This window comes from Mastigoproctus giganteus, chromosome 12, assembly GCF_048544385.1.
Source record: "Mastigoproctus giganteus isolate SK-2022 chromosome 12, ASM4854438v1, whole genome shotgun sequence".
Lineage (NCBI taxonomy): Eukaryota > Metazoa > Arthropoda > Arachnida > Uropygi > Thelyphonidae > Mastigoproctus > Mastigoproctus giganteus.
The window spans coordinates 50,255,317-50,277,102 of NC_143586.1; the positions used below are offsets into that span (position 1 = coordinate 50,255,317).

General features: G+C 37.2%; 1 protein-coding gene across 1 annotated transcript in view; it reads left to right on the forward strand.

Moving 5' to 3' along the window:
* Window positions 1–2,780: 2,780 nt before the first annotated feature.
* Window positions 2,781–21,786, forward strand: part of alc (5'-AMP-activated protein kinase subunit beta-1) — a 101,533-nt gene continuing 82,527 nt past the window's right edge. Inside the window, exon 1 of the mRNA XM_090386906.1 lies at window positions 2,781–2,985. The gene's annotated coding sequence lies outside the window, so the exon portion shown is untranslated. The remainder of the gene's footprint in view (window positions 2,986–21,786) is intronic.

Sequence of the window (21,786 nt, forward strand, 5' to 3'; positions counted from 1 at the left end):
TCCTTTCTCACGCAAAACTATTCAGTTGACCTTGGAATTTCTTCAAGCTCTCAAGCTCAACTACCTGCTCAGGCAATGGTTCCAGCAATCAACAACTCCATAGCTGAGAGAAACTTCCTATAATCCAGTTTAGACCTCTTTCCCTGTAATTTGAATTTATGCCCATATTTCTGGAATTTTCCATAACAGTGAAATTTCTGCTTTCATTCATTTAACTAACTCCTCTCAGTCAGGGCTGTACCAAGGTATTTCTGTGCCCTGAGAAGAAAGATTTTTCTGTGCCCTTTACTAAGGAATTATATATATTTCCTCGTTGCTCTTCTGTTTTTGGCGCCCCTTAAAGAATTGCGCCCCCGGAGCCCGTACTGCTCTTTGGGCCTTATAAACCTTAATCAATTATTATTATTATTATTATTATTATTATTATTATTATTATTATTATTAGCCGTATGGTGCAAGGAGGCCTGAGGTTTATGCTGCACCAACAAAAAAAAATTTCTGAGTTACCCTGAGAGAGAGAAAGTGTAAAGTGTTCGATGTCTAACGGACCCAGGGTTTTCCCCCATCTCCACCTTGTGTACTCTGTTTGTGTATCACAGAACTCTGTTAGGGCCAGAGGTTTAAAAAGTGTAATGTGTGTGTGTTAGTATTGTGTTATGTGTTCTTCTGACCATTTAGCCATTGGGCCCCTAGTGGGACTCCTCTGTTGCCCACACTTATCCTCGAGGAGGGAGGCAGGTCAGGCAGTAGAGGTATCGCTTAAGTACTTTGGCAGTCCCGCCACCTAATTTCAGAAGATTTCAGTGGCAAGGTACTAAAAAAATTTTTTTTAATTAAAAAAAATTAATATAATAAAATAAAATAAAAATAAATAAATTTAAAAAGTGACAAGTTAGAGTGGGGGTAGAGTCTGAAGGAAGGGGAAGACAGGTAAAAGCATGGGGATGATAGGGAAGAGAACCCCAAACTAGTCAGTGGGGACAAGCCCACCAGGAGAAAAGAATGTCAAGAGTCACTGTCAGGTAATTGAGCCATTGTTCCAGACAAGAAGTACATTCAGAAGGCTGGCATTTAGTGTTAGAGAGAGAGAGAGAGAGAGAGAGAGAGAGAGAGAGAGAGAGAGAGAGAGAGAGAGAGAGAGAGAGAGAGAGAGAGAGAGAGAAAGTCAGAAGTAGAAGAAAATCACCAAGAAAGAGAAGAATGATATCAAGCCAGCTCAGGACCCTGGGTGCGCCAAGCCCATACTCACCAGACGTGAGCCTCTGGGGTTAATTATAAACCGCTCAAAGAACTTCATTTCTGCCCATATCTTAATCCCATATCCCTTTCTTCTGTTCTTTTTAATTTGCCCTTGGGGAACAGAACCTCAAAACAACTTATACTCCACCAAGGGTATAAGTTAATTTGGGCGTCTGTTCCCCAAGCGTAAGATACTTGGATTTTGCTGCATTGAAACATGGCTACTACTTTTTTGACCATTCTTGAAACCTGTTCCAGTCATTCTTTAGCACTGATCAGTGGCGGATTTCCGCACAGGCGCACGAGGCGCGCGCCTGGGGCCTCAAATCTCAGGTCTCAAAAAAAATAATAAAATTGTTTCATTTTAAATTTTTACACTCATCTTTATTACCGTTACTAAATAAAACTATAATTTAATATGAGAAGTTAGCAAACTCTTATGCGAATATTATATGAAATATCTATGCGAACTAAGTGAATCTGAAGTAGAATACATATTATCATTAATGCTAGATTTTATGTATTAATTTTATGTATTAATGTTAGATTTGGAAGCGATGGTAGTTATGTCATTTTTTCATTTAAACATTAGTTAAAATATGTATGAAAGAATTTCGCAACCAAAATGATTAAAACCGCAACGCCAAATCTAGAGCGCGTGCTATAGTAAAAACGTGTGCGTAGAATGCACACTATAGTGGTACCGAAAATATTTAGAGGGGGGCCTCAAAACTGAATTGCGCCTGGGGCCTCTCAAGTGCTAAATCAGCCACTAGCACTGATCCTTAACGACTCTTCTAATCTTTACATCTTCTACAAATTTTGATATCACGCCCTTTATTCCTTTGTCGATGTCGTTTATGAAACCAAGAATGGATTCTTGCCGAGTCCCAATTCTGACGTTACACCAATCCGAAGGATTTCACAGTTCTCTGCTGTCTGCTCTGCAGCCACTCTGCGATCCACCTTAGACTGTTTCCAGTAATCCCAACCAGTTTCTACAACAAACTCTCATGATGGACTCAGTAAACTGCCTTGCTAAAATCCAAATAAACTATGCCTAAATTGTTTAATACATGCAGCTAATGAGTAATTGTGCCAAAACAGCTTACTAATTTAGTTAAACATGATTTTCCCTTAACAAGCCCTCGGTAGCACAGTTGGTAGAATTTCCGTCCACTCCATACCGAGTGGAAAATACCGGAGTTCGAATCCCATCGATGACGTGAGCAATTTTTACGGGTTCTTTTCAAATCGTGGCTGAGTTAGTTGGTCTCAGGTGATGATGCATGGGTTTTTCTCCCGTAAACTCGGATTTTTCGTCCAACAAGAGGAAAATCGATCCCAGATCACACTCAATTTACAAACAGAATATATATAAGGCACAATATGGCCTAGGTCCAGATCTTCCGAAAAAACCCGTCGTGTGTGGCCCCTTAATCCAACGTCCAATCGTGCTCTCAGTTTTGGGCTTCTTTTGTGCTACTACTTTTCCTGTTTGACGTAGGAAATCTCATAAAGGGAAACAAACATTAAATATGATGGCTTGTAGAAGTTTTTGGTTAGAACTTCATTTAAGCTAAATTTATTCTTGATTTATTTTTACTCACCGTTATGTAAAACTTGCCAGAGAAAGAATTTTGGTCTAACTTGTTTGGAGTGCTTGATATTTGGAAAACAGTTACTTCATTTATAACTGAACTGAATCATCCCATGTTTTTGAATTGTTACATACCGCATTCTCAGGTACTGTTTACTTTGCGATGTATACAAATGTTTAACTCCAAGTTTTAAGAATTAATTGGCAAGAATATTGATTACTTTTTTTTATGTGAAAATAAAAAAAATTAAGCTTATGTAATATTTTTCTAAGAGTTTATTGTCTAGGGTGATACGATAATAATTATACTTTTAAGAGCAGTGATGTTCATTACCAGAATAAAATTGTAGTTTTATTTTTTCATAATCTGATCGATTATTTGCAATAAATAAAATAAAAAGAAAGAAATTGATATCCCTCGCACAGTTTCTGCTTTACCTGCTGCCTCTGTGATTTATTATTATTATTAGTCTTATGGTGCAAGGAAGCCTGAGGCATATGCTGGACCAGCCAAAAAAAAAAAAAAAAAAAAAAAATTTCCCAAGTTACCCTGAGAAAGAGAGAGAGAGAGAAGTAGAAAGGAATCACCAAGAAAGAGAAGAATGATGATATCCAGCTGAGGACCCCGGGTTTACCAAGCCCATACTCACCAGATGTGAGCCCCTGGTTTATGTAATATATGCAGACAGGTGTTTCAAAAATATATATTTTTCCCCGAAAATCCTAGGACCTGTTCTAAGAATCAGATTAACTGTATGAGGTGGGGGTTGGATCAATCCCAGGGGCTCATCTCGTGAGTATGGGCTAGGCACATCCAGGGTCCTGAGCTGGATATCATCATTCTTCTCTTTCATGGTGATACCCTTCTACTTCTGACTGACTCTCTCTCTCTCTCTCTCTCAGGGTAACTCGGGAATTTTTTTTTTTTTTTTTGGCCAGTGCAGCATAAGCCTCAGGCTTCCTTGCGCCATTGGCTAATAATAATAATACGTGTGCCTGAATCAGAAGTTACAGAGCTGTGGCAGAGTTTTAAAAAATGATTATTAAGTTTTGAATGGTAAAAAATAAATAAATAAGCATTGGCAGATGTGTATGTGCCTTCTTAGTCTTGTTGTTTATTATTTGTATTGTATTTTACAAAACCCGTAGTAAAAAGCCAAACGGAGATTTGGAATCGAACACATTTATATGAATTATTAAAAAAAAATTTTGAATCCCAGAATTTTGCACAAATGTTATACACTTCCTATATATGAATACATAAATCATATAGAAGCAATATGTAAAGCAGTGTACTGTAATCATTACACTAAAAAAGGTAAACTGTAGCCATGAGGTGTGGCACCCACACCACATGGAGGAACGCTGCCCCTCTATGTTACCAGGCAGTACTGGGTGGTAGATGACTCCCAGCAACCGGTGAAATACCAGCACTTTGCTTATGGTCTCAATTCTAATCTCAACGATGTCCATTTCCACTTGCAGTCTGCCAAACCCCATGTACTTTTTCAGAACACATTTAGATGAATTATTAAAAAAAAATTTTGAATCCCAGAGTTTTGCACAAATGTTATACACTTCCTATATATGAATACATAAATCATATAGAAGCAGTATGTAAAGCAGTGTACTGTAATCATTACACTAAAAAAGGTAAACTGTTACCATGAGCTGTGGCACCCACACCACATGGAGGAACGCCGCCCCTCTATGTTACCAGGCAGTACTAGGTGGTAGATGACTCAACAACTGGTGAAATACCACCACTTTGCTTATTGGAGGCTTGAAGTGGTGGAACCCATGTTTAGTCTCTAGAGCTAAGTTCCGGTCAACCCTTCCCTATCTCTTACATCATGCAGTATGATTGATGACTTTTGAAGTTATGATGAACATCGTGGCAAGATCCAATATTCCTTACATTTCGACGGTACAGCTTTAAAACGGTGTTCGCAGGCCGGCCGCTAGTTAGTACACCGGACTGAACCTATTGGTAACTCTCTTGGAGGCTCCCGGATCAGCTAGTGTATAATCTTGCTACCTCTACTCTGCCAAATAGTGACGGGAGGGAGTCCGAATAGTGTGTATGCAGGGAGCATTGTCGAGGCCACGTTATGTCAAGGATCTGGGTATATTCTTACCACGTGTACACCATATCCAAAAATTTCATTACTTCATACAGCATGTCCCACCCACTTTTTCTTACTATTGAATACACCATGAATTGTCAAACTAATAGAGCAAGCTTATCTGCGAAAAGATCTAAACCTCCCAAGCACTTCCTAATTCATTTCACAAATATACGTGGTCTCAATTCTAATCTCAACGATGTCCATTTCCACTTGCAGTCTGCCAAACCCCGTGTACTTTTTCTGACAGAATCTCAGTTATCGGTTGATTTAACTACTGCTCATCTCAGATGCCCAAATTATTTGCTGTATGATTCCTTTTGCCTCAAAGGTGGTACTTGTGCATATGTCCATTCTGATATTCCCTGTCAGAGACTTGGCAATTTGGAATCTCCTCTCTGTGATCTTCTCTGGCTTAAAATCTCTCTACCTTATTGTGTCAAATTCATCTGTTATCTCTACTGTTCTCCCAACTCCACTAATCACTTGGAGCTCTTTGACTTCCTATCTTTGAAACTTGACTTTCTCCAGTCCAACTTTCCTAACAGTGAGGTAATTTTCCTTGGTGATTTTAATGTTCACAACTCCAGCTGGCTTCCGTTTTCTAGTCACACCGACCCAGCAGGTCGAGATGCTGAGGCTTTTGCAATTACTAATGACCTAGCACAGATTGTTCATTTACCTACAAGAATACCGGACAATCCTAATCATACAGCCAATACGCTTGATCTTTTTCTCACAAACAACCCTTCTAAGTACACGATCGAAGTGAGAGGTCCTTTGGGCACTTCAGATCACAACTTGGTGATTGTCTCTTCTCCAATGGAACCTTTATCTCGTGGCTATTCCCAACCCCGTGTTGTTTGGCATTACAAGAATGCAAAATGGGATGACCTGCGAGACTTCTTTTCTTCTTTTCCTTGGTCGGATTACCGTTTCAAAACTTCTGATGTCAACATTTGCTCAGATCGTGTAAGCGAAATTATTCTTGCAGGAATGGAATCCTTTATCCCACTCAACTTAAAAATCTCGTCCTTTATCTAAACCTTGGTTTTCCAATAAATGTGCTAAGGCTGTTCAAGAGAAGAATGTTGTATATCGTAATTGGCTTGTTTCTAATTCTTCAGTTTCATTTTCTGCCTACACCAAAGCTCGCAACAAATGTAAAGCAGTTATTAATCAGTCCAAACTAGAGTTTGAACAGGCTAAAAGTAGAAAACTTGCTTCTTGCCCTAATGGGAGCCGAGCATTCTGGTCTCTTGCCAAAACTATTGGCCCCAACTTTTGCCCATCTCTGATCCCACTTTTGTCCAAACCAGATGGTTCTGTTGTCACTTCATCCAAGGATAAAGCTGACCTGCTAGCATCCCATTTTTCTTCCAGCTCATGTATTAATGATCTTGGTAAAACACCTCCCACCATTCCTAACACACTCCATTCAATGCCTCCTGTGGTCTTCCGTCAAAAGGATATCAGAAGGATTTTGACGAATCTTGATGCTGAGAAAGCTCCAGGTCCTGATGGTATTTCTCCACTTGTTCTCAAAACCTGTGCTCCTGAACTTACTCCTATTCTTTGCCACCTTTTTTCACTTTCTTATTCCAAAGGTGTTTTTCCTTCTGCTTGGAAATTTGCTCATATCCAGCCAGTTCCTAAAAAGGATGACAAATCCCTCCCATCCAATTATCGTCCCATTGCAATTACTTCTACTCTTTCTAAAGTAATGGAGAAATCAATTAACCGCCAACTCTTAAACTACCTAGAAACCTTCCGTCTGATCAACGATCGCCAGTACAGGTTCCGTCAGTGTCGATCCACTGGTGATATTCTGGCTTATGTTACACATTTATGGACTAATTCAATGGAAAGGTTCGGTGAAACACAAGTAGTTGCTCTTGACATCTCAAAGGCTTTTGATCATGTTTGGCATAAAGGTCTTCTAAACAAGCTTCCATCTTATGGTTTTCCAACTGCTTTTAGTAATTGGTTATCCAGTTTTCTCTCTGATCGCTCACTGAGGGTGATGGTAGATGGCTCTCTGTCTTCTAACTTCTCCACTAATGCCGGTGTCCCCCAAGGTTCAGTTCTTTCCCCCACTCTTTTCCTCTTGTATATTAATGACCTTCTTCCATTGACTGGAAATCCTATCCATAGTTTTGCCGATGATAGCACATTGCATTCCACTTTCCATTTTGAGAAAACTTGTCCTGCTCAATCAGCTTCAACTTCTCGAAAATCTGCTACCAATTCCTTAAATGCCAATCTTCGGGTAATTCTCCAGTGGGGCAAAGACAACTTAGTTAATTTCAAACCTTCTAAAACTCAGTCTTGTCTTATATCTCGCAAAAAAGGATTCTTCTGCTCCTATGCTTATCTTTAGTGACACTCCGATTTCTAGGCAAAATGATATATCTCTTTTGGGGATTACCCTGACTTCTAATATCTCTTGGCACAAGCACATTACAAATATTGCTTCCTCTGCATCTAAAAAAACTTGGTTTTCTCTTTCGCTCTCGGCGTTACTTTTCTTCCAAACAGCTGCTCACTCTGTATAAATCGCAAATCCGCCCTGCCATGGAATATTGTTCCCACATCTGGGGTGGTGCCCTCAAAACCTCTCTCAGGCTTCTTGATTTGATTCAGTAGAGGACAGTTAGGTTAATTAATGATTAATCTCTAACAGAGTCTCTCCACTCGCTTTCTCATAGACATACTGTTTCTGCTGTATGCCACTTCTACAGATACTTCCATGGGCACTGTTCTTCTGAATTGGCTTCTATAATTCCCCTCTCTCTCTTTCAAAACAGTCCGAACACGTGCTGCCACCAGCCAACATCCATTTACTGTTCAACTTCAAACCCACAGAACCAACTTTTCATCTTCCTCATTTATTCATTCAACTGCCGGTTTCTGGAACAACCTTCCTTCATACATATTTCCTGAAAATTACAATCTACAGAAGTTCAAGTCCAATGTCAACAAATATCTTCTTTCGTCTTCTCAACCGCCAACCCAAGCACGGTACTAAGTATTATAAGTTCTAATACCTCTCGTGTTTTGGGTTCACATAAAAAAAAAAAAAAAAAAAAAAAATTATCAACCCACTACAGGATGGAAACCTCCTCAACAATTCATGCTGAGGGAAATTACACTATTTCCATCCTTCTCTTCTGCTCCTTTCATTACTTATATGCTCCTCTGTAGTTTGATTACTTTATTTTTGTGTGTATGTAGGATATAATAATAAGCAGTTTATTGAAGATGAATGGAAATTGAATGAACATATTAATAGGAAACAATAAAAATATCCTAAATCAGAATACTTGAAATGGAAGCACTTCACCTGTTGTGGATTTAGAATCTTAAATTGATTTTAATATAAGCAATGAATATGCTGATATAGTCTTGAAATCATACATATCATGGATGCATTCTCCTCTGCTTCTTTAGTGATTGTAATCTTGCAATTGCGCCTTCACAAAAACACCAATGCCTGAGATGACATACAGAGTCTCAATTTGGCCCTTTGGTGTTTTGGTGACAATGCATGTGCAGGATTACAATTGATAAAGGAGTGAAGAAAGAAACATCTGTGAAAAAGTATACTTTTTTTATAATAAGTAGTCTAAAACCCATACAAGTGAAGTCGCTCATTTCGAATATTTTGGTCAGGGTAACTTCTGCAATGTACCGTTCAAATGTTATATTAGACAAAATATCCTCAACTCTGTGACATGCCGAGAAGCTTGATATTCTTCAAAACATTTAATATTAAATGCTATCTAAAAGACATATCCATGGAACACAGTTAATCAATCAAAACAAAGAAAAGAAAAAAATGAAATAAAGCTAACTTTGAGTTAGCACTGGGAAACTGATCCAGTGATCGGTTTGCAGTCAGTTTAGTAATTTTGCTACCTGAATGGCCCAGACCAAAAAATTTTGTAGCTGTTGTTTTGATTTCATGGCTGTCATATGTTCTATGGATGCATCCTCTGTAACTAATAAAAAAAAAAAAAAAGTTGCAACAATGTTTAAAATAAAATAATTGCAACAGCTAATGGGAAAAAAAGTCACAGTTTGTAAAATAGCCCCCATTTATACAGTTTTAAAAATTTTAAATGTTTTGAAAACCATGAATTGCAGAGGGAAGGTAAATGAAAGGCACAATATGGCCATAGCAGCTCTTGCACTGTTAAACCACAAAAACAACAATGAAAGGTAAATTAATCATTATTATGAAACAGTTTAATTGATTGTGCCTGTAAATAGAGTACAATACAATGGCATCTGCTTTTATCGTAAAATTAGTGTTTTAGCTTTTCTGTTGAATTGGAAAGATTTGCTGTTTAATTGTTTTATTAATTATGACTTGCATAATTTGTCTCCTTTCTCAGTGTATGAAATTTATTTTGTATTCCTTTTGTCATTCATCTTCTGTTATACCCCACTTTCCTTGATTTCCCCCCCTCAAATCTAGTAAATTAGATGACAAATATGGTTTTCAGAAAAATACATAAATAAATACAGTGAAGCATAGATATATTTCTGTTGTTATTACTGTTATTAGCCATATGGTGTGCAAGGAAGCTTGAGATTTTTGCTGCACCAGCCAAAAAAATTTCTGAGTTACCCTGAGAGAGAGAGAGAGAGAGAAAGAGAGAAAGAGGGAACAAGAGTCAGAAGTAGAAGGGAATCATCAAGAAAGAGAAGAATGATGATATCAAGCTCAGGACACTGGGCATGCCAAGCTCATACTCACCAGATGTGAGCCCCTGGGATTTCAAATGCCATTAGCAAAGATATTGCTCTTATTCATCCATTATGGCCGCTTGATATGAGTAACTAATTCTAAAGGAGATAGAATGAATGATGGCATCTATTAGATGCCAAACAGACATTTAACTTCTCATAATTTCAAAGTGAATCAAAACAAGAACAAAAATACGACATCATCACTTAGTGAAAATTGTTGGAGAAAATTGATATATATTTTCTGTTCCCATCAGAAATTTAAGAGTGAAAAACTGATGTATTCATCAGATGTGCAAGGGAAAAAAAAGGTTAAATGAACCTGTGGGAAGGGGGGGGGGGGTATGCTCCCAATCTGTGACTTGTTTTTCCTAGCTGTTCAATAATTGGGAAAGGGAATGAACCATTAATGTAGAATATTAATAAAACAAAGGATTATTTCCTTTTTTTAGATTAATAGTTTGGAATATTGTGTATTATATCGAATATGTGGAGAAAGTGTGAATTATCCTTCTTTTCTCTGTTTCGAGAAAATGTGATATATATGCTGCACAAATAGCAGGTAGGTTATATGATGATGCAATTTTTATTACATAAGTAAATATGCATATGTGTTTAATTTGTGGTAACTCCCACTCATTTATGGAATGTAACCAGATATGTGATTTAAATCTGTCTGAATTTCCATTACAATGATTGAAATAGTTTATTTTATACAGGAAAAGAAAATTTCTCCCCTTCTGGCTTTTTTTTTTAATTAAGACCTCTGTTCTTTATTAGCATTTCATATTATATATATGAAATGCTAATATTGATGTAATTTTATATAAAAATATGGTTACAATTAAAGTTTTGTTAAACTGTTTTGAATGCAAGTTAAATAGTATCTCTATGAATACAAAAACTAGTATTTACCGTATTTCCCCCTGTATAAGATGCACCTTTTTTCGAAAAATTTGGGGTCTAAAAACTGGGTGCGTCTTATACAGTGGTTGTAGATTTTTTTTTACTTGCATTTCCTGCTTTTTCGCACTTGTTGTCTTTGTGCTCATTGTTTCGCACTTGTTACCGGTATATTAGGTTACGTTTTGCCACGTTCTGCCCAGAAATGGCTCAGAAAAGATTTTCGTACAGTGCTGAATTCAAGTTAAAAGTGATCCAGTTTGCAAAAGTGAATGAAAATCGTGCTGCTGAACGTAAGTTTGGTCCTCCTCCAACTGAGAAAACAATCCAAGACTGGCTACGGGAAAAAGAAACCCTACTGAAAACGCCATGGCAGAAGAAGGCCATTAGAGGCAAGTCAGCAAAATGGCCTGATTTAGAGAGGGAATTGAAGATGTGGATTGAGAAGCAAAGGGCAATTGGAATTCCTGTGTCCACAAAGATGGTTCAGCATGAGGCAAGAAGAATTGCTGATGAAAAAGAAGTTATTGATTTCAAAGGAGGACACAATTGATGCTTTAGGTTCATGAAACGGAATGGACTAAGCATGCGTACACGCACCAGACTTGCCCAAAAGATGCCTGAAAGCTATGAGCAGAAAGTCCTTGAATTTCATCGTTTTGTCATTCAATGTCGGAAGACACATCAGTTTGAGTTGGGACAGATTGCAAATATGGACAAAGTCCCCCTTCAATTTGATGTCCCAAGTAACAGAACTGTTGATAAGAAGGGGGTGAAAACTGTAACTGTGAAGGCAAGTGGACATGAAAAGAGCCATTATACAGTTCTAGCTTGTTGTGCCGACGGAACCAAGCTGCCTCCTATACTGATTTTCAAACACAAAACAATGCCAAAAGAAGACATTCCTCGAGGAGTGATTGTCCATGTTCATGACAAGGGTTGGATGGATCAGGATGGGATGAAGATCTGGTTTGAGAAAGTTTGGAGCAGGAGACCAGGTGGGCTCTTACGCAAACCTGCCCTATTGGTGCTTGATCAGTTCAGGGCACACATAACAGAAAATACAAAGAAGATTGTTGCAGAGCAAAAAACAAAACTTGCCGTCATACCTGGAGGCTTGACATCCCAGCTCCAACCACTTGATGTCAGCATTAACAAACTCTTCAAAGCTGCGATGAGAGACGAATGGAACCAATGGATGAAGTCTTCTGGGGACAGTTCGACACCATCAGGAAGAGTGAAGAAAACAACTATAGGAGAAGTTTGTACCTGGGTGAAAAGATCCTGGGATAATATCAAGATTGAGATCGTTGTCAAGTCATTTAAGAAGTGTGGCATTTCAAATGCCATAGATGGAACCGAGGATGAGGCAATATATGAAGACAGTGATTTGTCACCAGACACAGATGAGGACAAGCTAATGGATGAGAGTTTTGGCAGTGATGAGTTGTATGAATTTTATGATGATTAAAAACTTGAGTTCAATAACTTTATGTAATACATTTTTTTTTCAAATTTCGGGCCCCAAAATTAAGGTGCATCTTATAAATGGGTAAATATGGTAATCATTTTTATGGTTGATTTATTTTGAACAATAATCACCAAAAATTTAATATTGAAAATATATGATACAAAAATAATTAAATAATGTTAATGGGAAATTTATTATTAATGACATGACACATTTGTTTAATTCTGATATGGCCTGATTTACTGAAGCACAGTGCATAAGGTTGGGAGAGGAGGAGAGATGAGCCTGGTGCTGATGTGTACCAGACTACCTAAATCCAGCTTTGAATCCTGAGCCTAACAGTACACAGATACATAGATCTCCTATATTTTGCAGTTTTGCATTACTTTTTTGGCATGAATGTTTTCAACCATGAAAATCAGTCTTGTATTAGGAAGTTGAGAAGAGAATCTGTCTATTGCAGATAGAGAAAGATTACGAAATCTCATTAAGTCTTGTGTCACAGGATAACCTCATAAGTTCATGCATTTCCCCAGAGCTAAGATGTGATGCATTTTTTAAAAGACCTGTGGTAGAACCATAGAATGTAAGCATACTCATATTTCTTTATAAATAGATGCAAAGTAACTGATCAAAATAAACTGCAGAGTGAACATGACTAATGATATTCTGCGGACTTTTGCTTCACTGCAAACTTGTCCGTTACAAATACAGTCAGAACACACTGTCAAGAATAATGTTTCTGCACTACTGTTAGCATGACTCACTTTCTACTGCAATGTAGGGGTGCTCACTGATGATCCTAGATTTACATCTTTTTATTTCTCTTCTAACACCAATATTATAAGTAGAAAAAAATTCTAGGAATAAGCCCAAACTCACTACTGGGGAATACAGCATATTAATTACTCTAGGAAATACAGCATGATACTATGTACAGTCTCTAGAATTAACTATGTAACTCATGATTTATTTTTATACTTTAAATTATATTCAGCAGTATGATATATTGAGTTATGCTGATTTTGTGCTATGAGCAGGAACCATACATTAGCAAAACTTGGTGAGGGTGAATGTGTTAAATTTTTGTAGCATACCTTGAGTTTTTATGAAACACATTGTACTGCAACATAATGGTTGGGAATGTTTGGGCTAGGATTTTCAGAAATGAAACTCTCAGAAATATTAATTAAAAAAGTGACACTAGGGGCACTTGTCTCTGCAGTTTCTGACTAGATTTGAGGTGTATGACATTGTCTTTGAACATATTATGGACCAAGGAGGCAGATTTCTGGCTAAGTGGCAGTATTGAATACTGGAGATATTGGCTTCTTGTATTATCACTGAGGTTCCTCTCTAATGCCCACATATGTTTGGCATAAAGGTCTTCTAAACAAGCTTCCATCTTATGGTTTTCCAACTGCTTTTAGTAATTGGTTATCCAGTTTTCTCTCTGATTGCTCACTGAGGGTGATGGTAGATGGCTCTCTGTCTTCTAACTTCTCCACTAATGCCGGTGTCCCCCAAGGTTCAGTTCTTTCCCCCACTCTTTTCCTCTTGTATATTAATGACCTTCTTCCATTGACTGGAAATCCTATCCATAGTTTTGCCGATGATAGCACATTGCATTCCACTTTCAAGTTTGAGAAACCTTGCCCTGCTCAATCAGCTTCAACTTCTGGAAAATCTGCTACCAATTCCTTAAATGCCGATCTTCGGGTAATTCTCCAGTGGAGCAAAGACAACTTAGTTGATTTCAACCCTTCTAAAACTCAGTTGTGTTGTCGTGCAAAAAGGATTCTTCTGCTCCTATGCTTATCTTTAGTGACACTTCGATTTCTAGGCAAAATGATATATCTCTTTTGGAGATTACCCTGACTTCTAATCTCTCTTGGCACAAGCACATTACAAATATTGCTTTCTCTGCATCTAAAAAACTTGGTTTTCTCTTTTGCTCTTGCCGTTACTTTTCTTCCAAACAGCTGCTTACTCTGTATAAATCACAAATCCACCCTGCCATGGAATATTGTTCCCACTTCTGGGGTGGTGCTCCCAAAACCTCTCTCAGGCTTCTTGATTCCATTCAGAAGAGGGCAGTTAGGTTAATTAATGATTCATCTCTAACAGAGTCTCTCCACTTGCTTTCTCATAGACGTATTGTTTTTGCTGCATGCCTCTTCTACAGATACTTCCTTGGTCACTGTTCTTCTGAATTGGCTTCTATAATTCCCGCTCTCTCTTTCAAAACAGTCCAAACACGTACCACCACCAGCCAACATCGATTTACTGTTCAACTTCAAACCCACAGAACCAACTTTTCATCTTCCTCATTTATTCACATTTATTCATTCAACTGCCCTTTTCTGGAACAACCTTCCTTCGTACGTATTTCCTGAAAATTACAGTCTACAGAAGTTCAAGTCCAATGTCAAAAAATATCTTCTTTTGTCTTCTCAACCTCCAACCCAAGCACGGTACTAAGTACTATAGGTTCTAATACCTCTTGTGTTTGGGGTTCACATAAAAAAAAAAAAAAAAAAAAAGTCAAAATTAAAGCCGGCCAATACACTTTTTTTTTATTTATTTATTTATTTTTTTAGCCTATAAATGGGCTAACATGTCAAGAAGATAAATAATATATTTTTATATTTACCTTTATACTATGGTATAAAGGTAAATATAAAAATATAAACTTAAATCTTTGTATATAAATTCATTGAGTGTAAAAAGTTAAAAACGTTAGACATGTTGTCTCTGTCACCTAAGATCTGACTGAGCGTAGATGGTTCAGCTTAATGCAGTGGAACCTCAAAGTCTAGCATTCAAAAATCCAGCACTTTTTGAATATTTCTTTGAGAGTAGTCGATTGTACGTGGGTAGAGGGAACATAAGCCAGCTGTACTGTGGGAGGGGGCGCACTGCAAGTGCCAATTTTATGCATTATGTTCCATTAATAATTTTGGAACACCAGTTTTCTGATTTGCATATTTCCTAGACATTATTTCATTTTACAAGACATTCAGTACTTGTTAACAGTTACAGTACTTAATAGCACAGTATTTAATTTTTTTAATGTGATGATTCAATTGCTGACACCATATTGCACTATTTATACCTCATATTAAAAATCATTGGACAATCACAACACCTATACTGGAAACAGCATTTCAGCTCATGACTTATTTTTAAGGCAATTATATTACTCACTGGACCAATCTGGCAGTACAAGTTAAATTTTTGCTTGACTAAGGAGTTCTTCTGTAGAGATTATAGAGATCAGTGCTCTTGTGTTCTCTAATAAAATAATGAACTATCCCTGTATGCTTACTGCTATTTTCATCACCTTAAAAAATTGAAAATCACAAAAATTTTCAAAAATCCAGTATGTGCTAGTTTCTGAGGATGCTGAATATATGAGGTTCTACTGTATTCATGGTATTTGTTTCTAAGTTGAACATAAGCCCAAGCCTTAATTCTGAGTACTTGGCCTTGGTCATCAGTCAAAGCAGCATGATCTCCATGATTAAAATTTTAATGCAGTAGAGCATACTAATTTTATTTGATGTGTTGCACCCTTACCAGAAACTCTCAATACAATTTCATCATCAAATTCTGAATATAATATATATGGCAACAGTGACTGTTTATAATATGGAAATTAAAATGTATTTTAAACTGCAACAATTCTTAAACTACAGCATAGAAGAAGCAGTATTTGTGATTTGCTTTGTGCCAAGAAATGTTAGGTTATCCCAGTGAAGAAATATCTAGAAATCTGAGTGTTGTTGGTGTGCATTGAAGCAGCAAAAATTTTTGCAGAAAATAAGACAGAATTAGGATTGAAGTTAACTAAGTTGTCTTCTTTCTACTAGGAAATTACTTAATGGAAATCAATATTTAAGGAACTAGAGTTGGATATTTGAGAAGTTGTTGCTGCTTGTGCAGAGAAAGGTTTGTTGAATTGGAAATTGGAGTACTGGATAGCAGTTCCAATTAGTGGAAGAAGGTAAAAATTGATATACAGGAAGTAAATAGTGAGTTTAAAGAACCTTGGTGAACTCCTGCACAAAATAGTTTAACTCAGAAGACAGCTGCACAGTTCAAAAAATAGAAAGGCAGGCCATAAGATAGACGCTTGCTTAGATAACATTTACCTTTATGTAAACATCATTGAAAGTCTTTAAAATTTTAAGAGCAAACTGCTTGAGTTTTTCCAAATTTTTCTATGGAATTTGCCCAAAGATGAGTAATACACACTAAGATATTATCAATTTACCACTGACAGAATTCATATTGGCAGTTATTAATCAAGATGGATGACTTCAAGTTAGTGTGCTTGTTGTTTGATGTAGTTGAGGTAAGTGCAAAAAGACAATAATTAGAAGGAAGAGATTTCCCATCCTCTTTTTAAATTTTTCAAAATTTGTAATTTTGAAAATTTGAAAGATGAGAGTGAGTCTTCTCTAGGATTAAAATCAGAATTTCATCTGTAAGATGAAATTCTGATTTTAATCTTAGAGCAAAATTTTCAAAAAATTTCTAAAATTGCAGATTTTCATACAGAATGAAGAATGCCTTCAGAAGAACATTTAAAAAAATTGAAATGAAATAGAAGTTAATTCTGGAGTTCGTATATTTAGAACAGGTAGAGGAATATCATCAGAACAAATTCTCTGTGATAATATAGTGGTTTTGATCACTTTCCTTCCATTTGAACAAGTCAAAGTTTAAGTTCCAGCAGAGATTAGAGGAATCCTTAAAAGGTCTCTTCAGTCAGAAATCTGGTTTGTCAATATTAGGTGAATTTGGAATACCCTGTCCTAGTTGCTCTACATTTTTTCAGCCTACGCAATGTGAAAATTGGCCTGCCAGCACACATGGAAAGATCCAATATTTTGATCTCCTTCGAAGTAGTCTCTTTGATGCCAACTGTTCTGCAACTTTTGGAATTGTTCCGGAAAGGCTTCTTTTGGAATTGTTAATAGGTTTCTGCGTTGCATTCTAAATAATTTTTTCACTCATTATAAATCTGTGAACATTCAAGGTGGCTTGTGAAATAACAACAACAATTTCTCCACAGAAAATTTGGCCAGCCAGGTGGGAAGTGTAATACTTCGCAATATTATAAAATTTTCTGTTATTTATAAATGTGACTTAAGTGATCCAGAGAAAAAATTAATTGCATAACTTAACATTATATGCTCCTGTCGCAATGATCTCGATCACATAGTATGTTCGAATTAATATTGATCGAGATCAGTGAGCAATACCATATGGTACTGCAAGAATCGTTTAAATTTTCCCAGGGTGGTCAGTTAAATTTACTGGGTGATGCCCCCATTCGATAGGTCCTGGGGAGAACACTGAACAACAAAAAATCATGTGGGGCTAAATCCAGTGAGTATATGTTGGATGGAGGACCACAGTAATGAAGTGCTTGCAAGAAATTCCTTAATGGAAAGTGCTGAATGTGCAGGGGTATTATCATGATGCAAGCTCTTGCTCCCTAAAGTCCACTTTTCTGTTTTCTCTGATCAGCATCATGCAATCACTGCAGAACTGCTTTATAGTGCTTCTGTTTGACTCTGACCATGTGGGACAAATTCATAATGAAAAATGCCCTGTGAGTCAAAAAATATGAATATAATCTTTACATTTGATCAAGATAATTTTGCTTTATTGGGCCTTGAAAGAAAACTGTTGTCTATTGAAAGGATTAAGCCTTTGTTTCTGGGTCATAGCCATACACTTCCATCATTACTGCTGAGGAAACCCACAATTTGTCAATATAATGATGGAAGCAACAAAGTGTAGGTCAGCAGCAATACGATGATGGTGACGATGACATGCAAGAACTCTCTGTGACCATCGGTGAAGGTGTGGAAGTACAAACTTGGCCGAAATGCATCACAGTCCCATATCTTGTTAAAATTGATTGAAATATCTTATTAGAAATACCACTTTCACTTAGCAGCTTCCTAGATAGTTAAATATCAGTCACTCCTGATCAGATCACAAGCACAAAATGATTGATTTATTGGTTTTTGAAGTTGAAGGGCAGCCAGAGCAAAGATCATTGACTATGGACAAGCAGCCCTCTTTAGACTTTGCTACCAACTGAAAGGTCTCTGAATGACACACAGCATCTTCTCTGAAAACTGTTTTTAATATTTTCTGAGTTTTCTCTTCTTGCATGTTTCCCAAATTTGAAACAAAATTTGATGCCAATTTGTTGCTCAGTAAAATCACTCATTTTCAAGTGCAGTGGAACACAAAACCCTCCATTCAATGCATGGCAAGGTTTTGGACTGTTGATAAATGGTTAATGCATGCATTACTTGCGTAGATGAGTCACTAAACATGTAATGACATGTCATGACTCATTGCTACACGGCAATTTCAAGATACTAATTCAGTCCCAAAACTTTTTAATAACACCTCATACATTGGCACGATGTGACCCAAGAATGTGATGCCATGAAATTGAATGACAACAACAGTAGCCATGAGAACTTTTTGGCATTGAGATTGTTCAGAGTTCCTCTTATCTCAGAAAAACAAAAAAAAAGTGTTGAATAGAATCTGTTTGGTCTGGTAGGGTGAGACTTAAAAAGATCATTAAATATGAGAATCAGAGGAAATGTAAGATATAGTAACTTATTCATAACTGCTGTGAGATTTTCTGTTGACAGAAAATGAAGTTAGACATTTGGATAGTGACAATTTGTGATAGCCTATAAGAATAATTTCACTAATACAATCTGTGCAAATATTAGTATAATAGTAGTAGTGGTATGTGATGCAAGAAAGCAAGTGTATGAGTTTATGCAGCATCAGCCAAAAAAAAAAAAAAAATTACAAAAGAATTCCCTCTAAATGTTTGTCCAGTTCCTCCTTAAATTTATTTAACCTATCAACTTCCACAAAGACAGATGGAAGTTTGTTCCAGCAATTTACCACCTGCTGGCTAAAGGCAAATTTGCACACATCTATTCTACATCTGTCTTTCCTCAATTTGAATTTATGCCCCCTTAGGTTTGTAATTTGAACAAGCAGAAGAATCCCATCAGAATTCAGAGTGCTGAACCCATTCAAGGCCCTTATACACCTCAATCAGATCACTTCGTAGGTGCCTAGTCTCCAGCCACTGCAATTTGCAGAAATTAAGCCTCTCTTCGTAAGAGGATCCCTTCATTCCCCTCACCAATCTTGTTGCCCTTCTCTGTACATGCTCAAGCAAATCTACATCCTTCCTAAAATGAGACCTCTAGATCTGTATGCAATACTCAAGGCATTGCCTGACCATTGCCTTATACAGAGGGACAATCACCTCCTTTTCCCTGCTAGCAAAATTCCTGTATATCATTGACAAAACCCCATGACCTGCCCTGGCAGCCTGTCTGTATTGTTCAGAAAACTTCATATCTGACTGCACAATTACTCCTAGGTCTTCTTCATTTTCTACCACCTTGAGTGTAGTAACAGACAGTTGGTACATTTTTCTGGGGTTAATTCTACCCATGTGCAGTACTTTGCATTTGTCAATGTTAAACTTCAGTTGCCACGTCTCAGCCCATCTGCCCAAATTTTCTAGATCCTGTTGCAATAGCACACTGCCATTACTGTCATTAATAACCCTGCCAACCTTGGTATCAACTGCAAACTTCAACACTAAGCCTGATATACCTTCATCAATATCATTGATAAATATACAAAACAACAGTGGACCCAACACCGAACTCTGTGGGACTCCACTAATAACATTAGTCCACGAAGAGCAGCACCCATTGATTACCACCCTCTGTCTTCTCCCACTCAACCATCCGGCGCCTCCATAGCCAGGTGGGAAGGAGCAGCAGTATGTAACACATGCTTCTTGATTAGACCGGGGTTCGATCCCGTCACCACTAAATATGGAGGATGTAGAAAGGTCAAGGAATGACCACTGCATATCCCCGGAGCAATATAGCCTTAGTTGCTAATGCTCCTAAAAAACAAATAACAAACAAACTCACTCAACCATCCTTTTACCCATTGTAGCAACTTATCCTTAATACCATTCTGCTCCAATTTGTACAGTAGTCTTCCATGCACAACAGTGTCAAAGGCTTTCCTGAAATCCAAGTATATGATATCAAAATTATTTTTTGCATCCGGTTCCTTTGTAACCATATCATAATACCCAATAACATTTGTCAGACAAGACTTTCCCTTAACAAACCCATGCTGTGTCTGAATTATTGCTGCAGTCTTGTCTAGATGATCCTGCATTGCATCTTTAACCAGTGACTCCATTATTTTACCCGGAATATAAGTTAAACTAACTGGTCTGTAATTACTTGTGTCACCCTTTGATCCCCCTTTGTGAATTGGGGATACACTTGCACATCTCCAGTCTGTGGGACCTCCCCTGAATCCAAGGATGCTCTCATAATTATGGCTAAGGGTTTGCTTACTTCCTTTACTGCCTCCTTCAATACAACTGGATAGATTCCATCCACCCCAGGTGTCTTTCTTATGTTTAACTTCAACAATTTCTCCTCCACTTTGTTCTCAGTTATTTCAAAATCGTTAAGCACCCTGCTACAATTTGATAACCTTCTGGCATTTTCAAACCTTAACTCCTTATGTGTGAATGTAGATGCAAAATACTCATTTAGCTTGTTTGCTATCTGAGCAGGATCATCAACAGTCGAACCATTGATATCGAGTGGACCAATCAGATTCATTCCCTTCCTTTTAGAGTTTAAATAAGTAAAGAAATCCTTTCTGTTTTTCTTAGCATCCTTTGCCAAAGATTTCTTGTAATCTGTCTTCGCCTGCCTAACCTCTTTTGTGACTTGGGTAAGAAGATTTGAAACAATAACCCAATAAAGGAAAAGAGGAATAGAAATGTATGCAAGTGATTCCATTTAGCATTTGTGTAATGTCAAATGACACAAGTATGATTATGGCCATGGTCTTCCATTTCAGAAGACCATCAGCAGGTGACCTGAGGTGTCTAGTGGGTAACTAACATTAACTGTGTATGCTGTAGAAAGTTATTGAGAAAAAGGTTGAGTGTTATGTGTTTGGTTAGGATTGTTTGATACTCTAATAGATAAATGAATAAATTGAATAAGGTTATTCATAAGTTTTCATTTCCCTATAAGCTGTGTCCATATAATAAGAAAATTGAAACCAGCTAAAGTTGCTAACATTTAAAATCACCAAGGAAAGACTAGAAAGGGTCTAGTTTCAAAGAGGGAAAATCAAAAAATTTCAAGTGATTTGTCATGTTGGGAGAGCAAAAGAGGCAACAAATGAATTTGATGGAATGAAGTAAATGGATTTTTAGCAGGAGATAAAACAGTGAATTCTAGATTAGGAACTCTCCAACAAGGCATATTGTGGTAGACATATGCACAAGTGCCACCTTTAAAGCAGAGAGAATCATAGAATGTGTAATTGGGACATATGAGATGAGTTGTGGTTGGGACAACTTATAATTGAAGTTCTGTCAGAGACAGTATGTAAGACAGTAGATTGTAAATTTCCATCTGCAATGGACTTCATTGAACTGAGACCATGCATATTGGTGAGATAGTTTCTGTGAGATCACTTCTTATCATAGATAAGTATTTCATTACTTTGTGACTATTGTTGAAGCAGATAAGGTGAATTTAGGGAGAAGGGACAGTTTGCATAAAGTAATG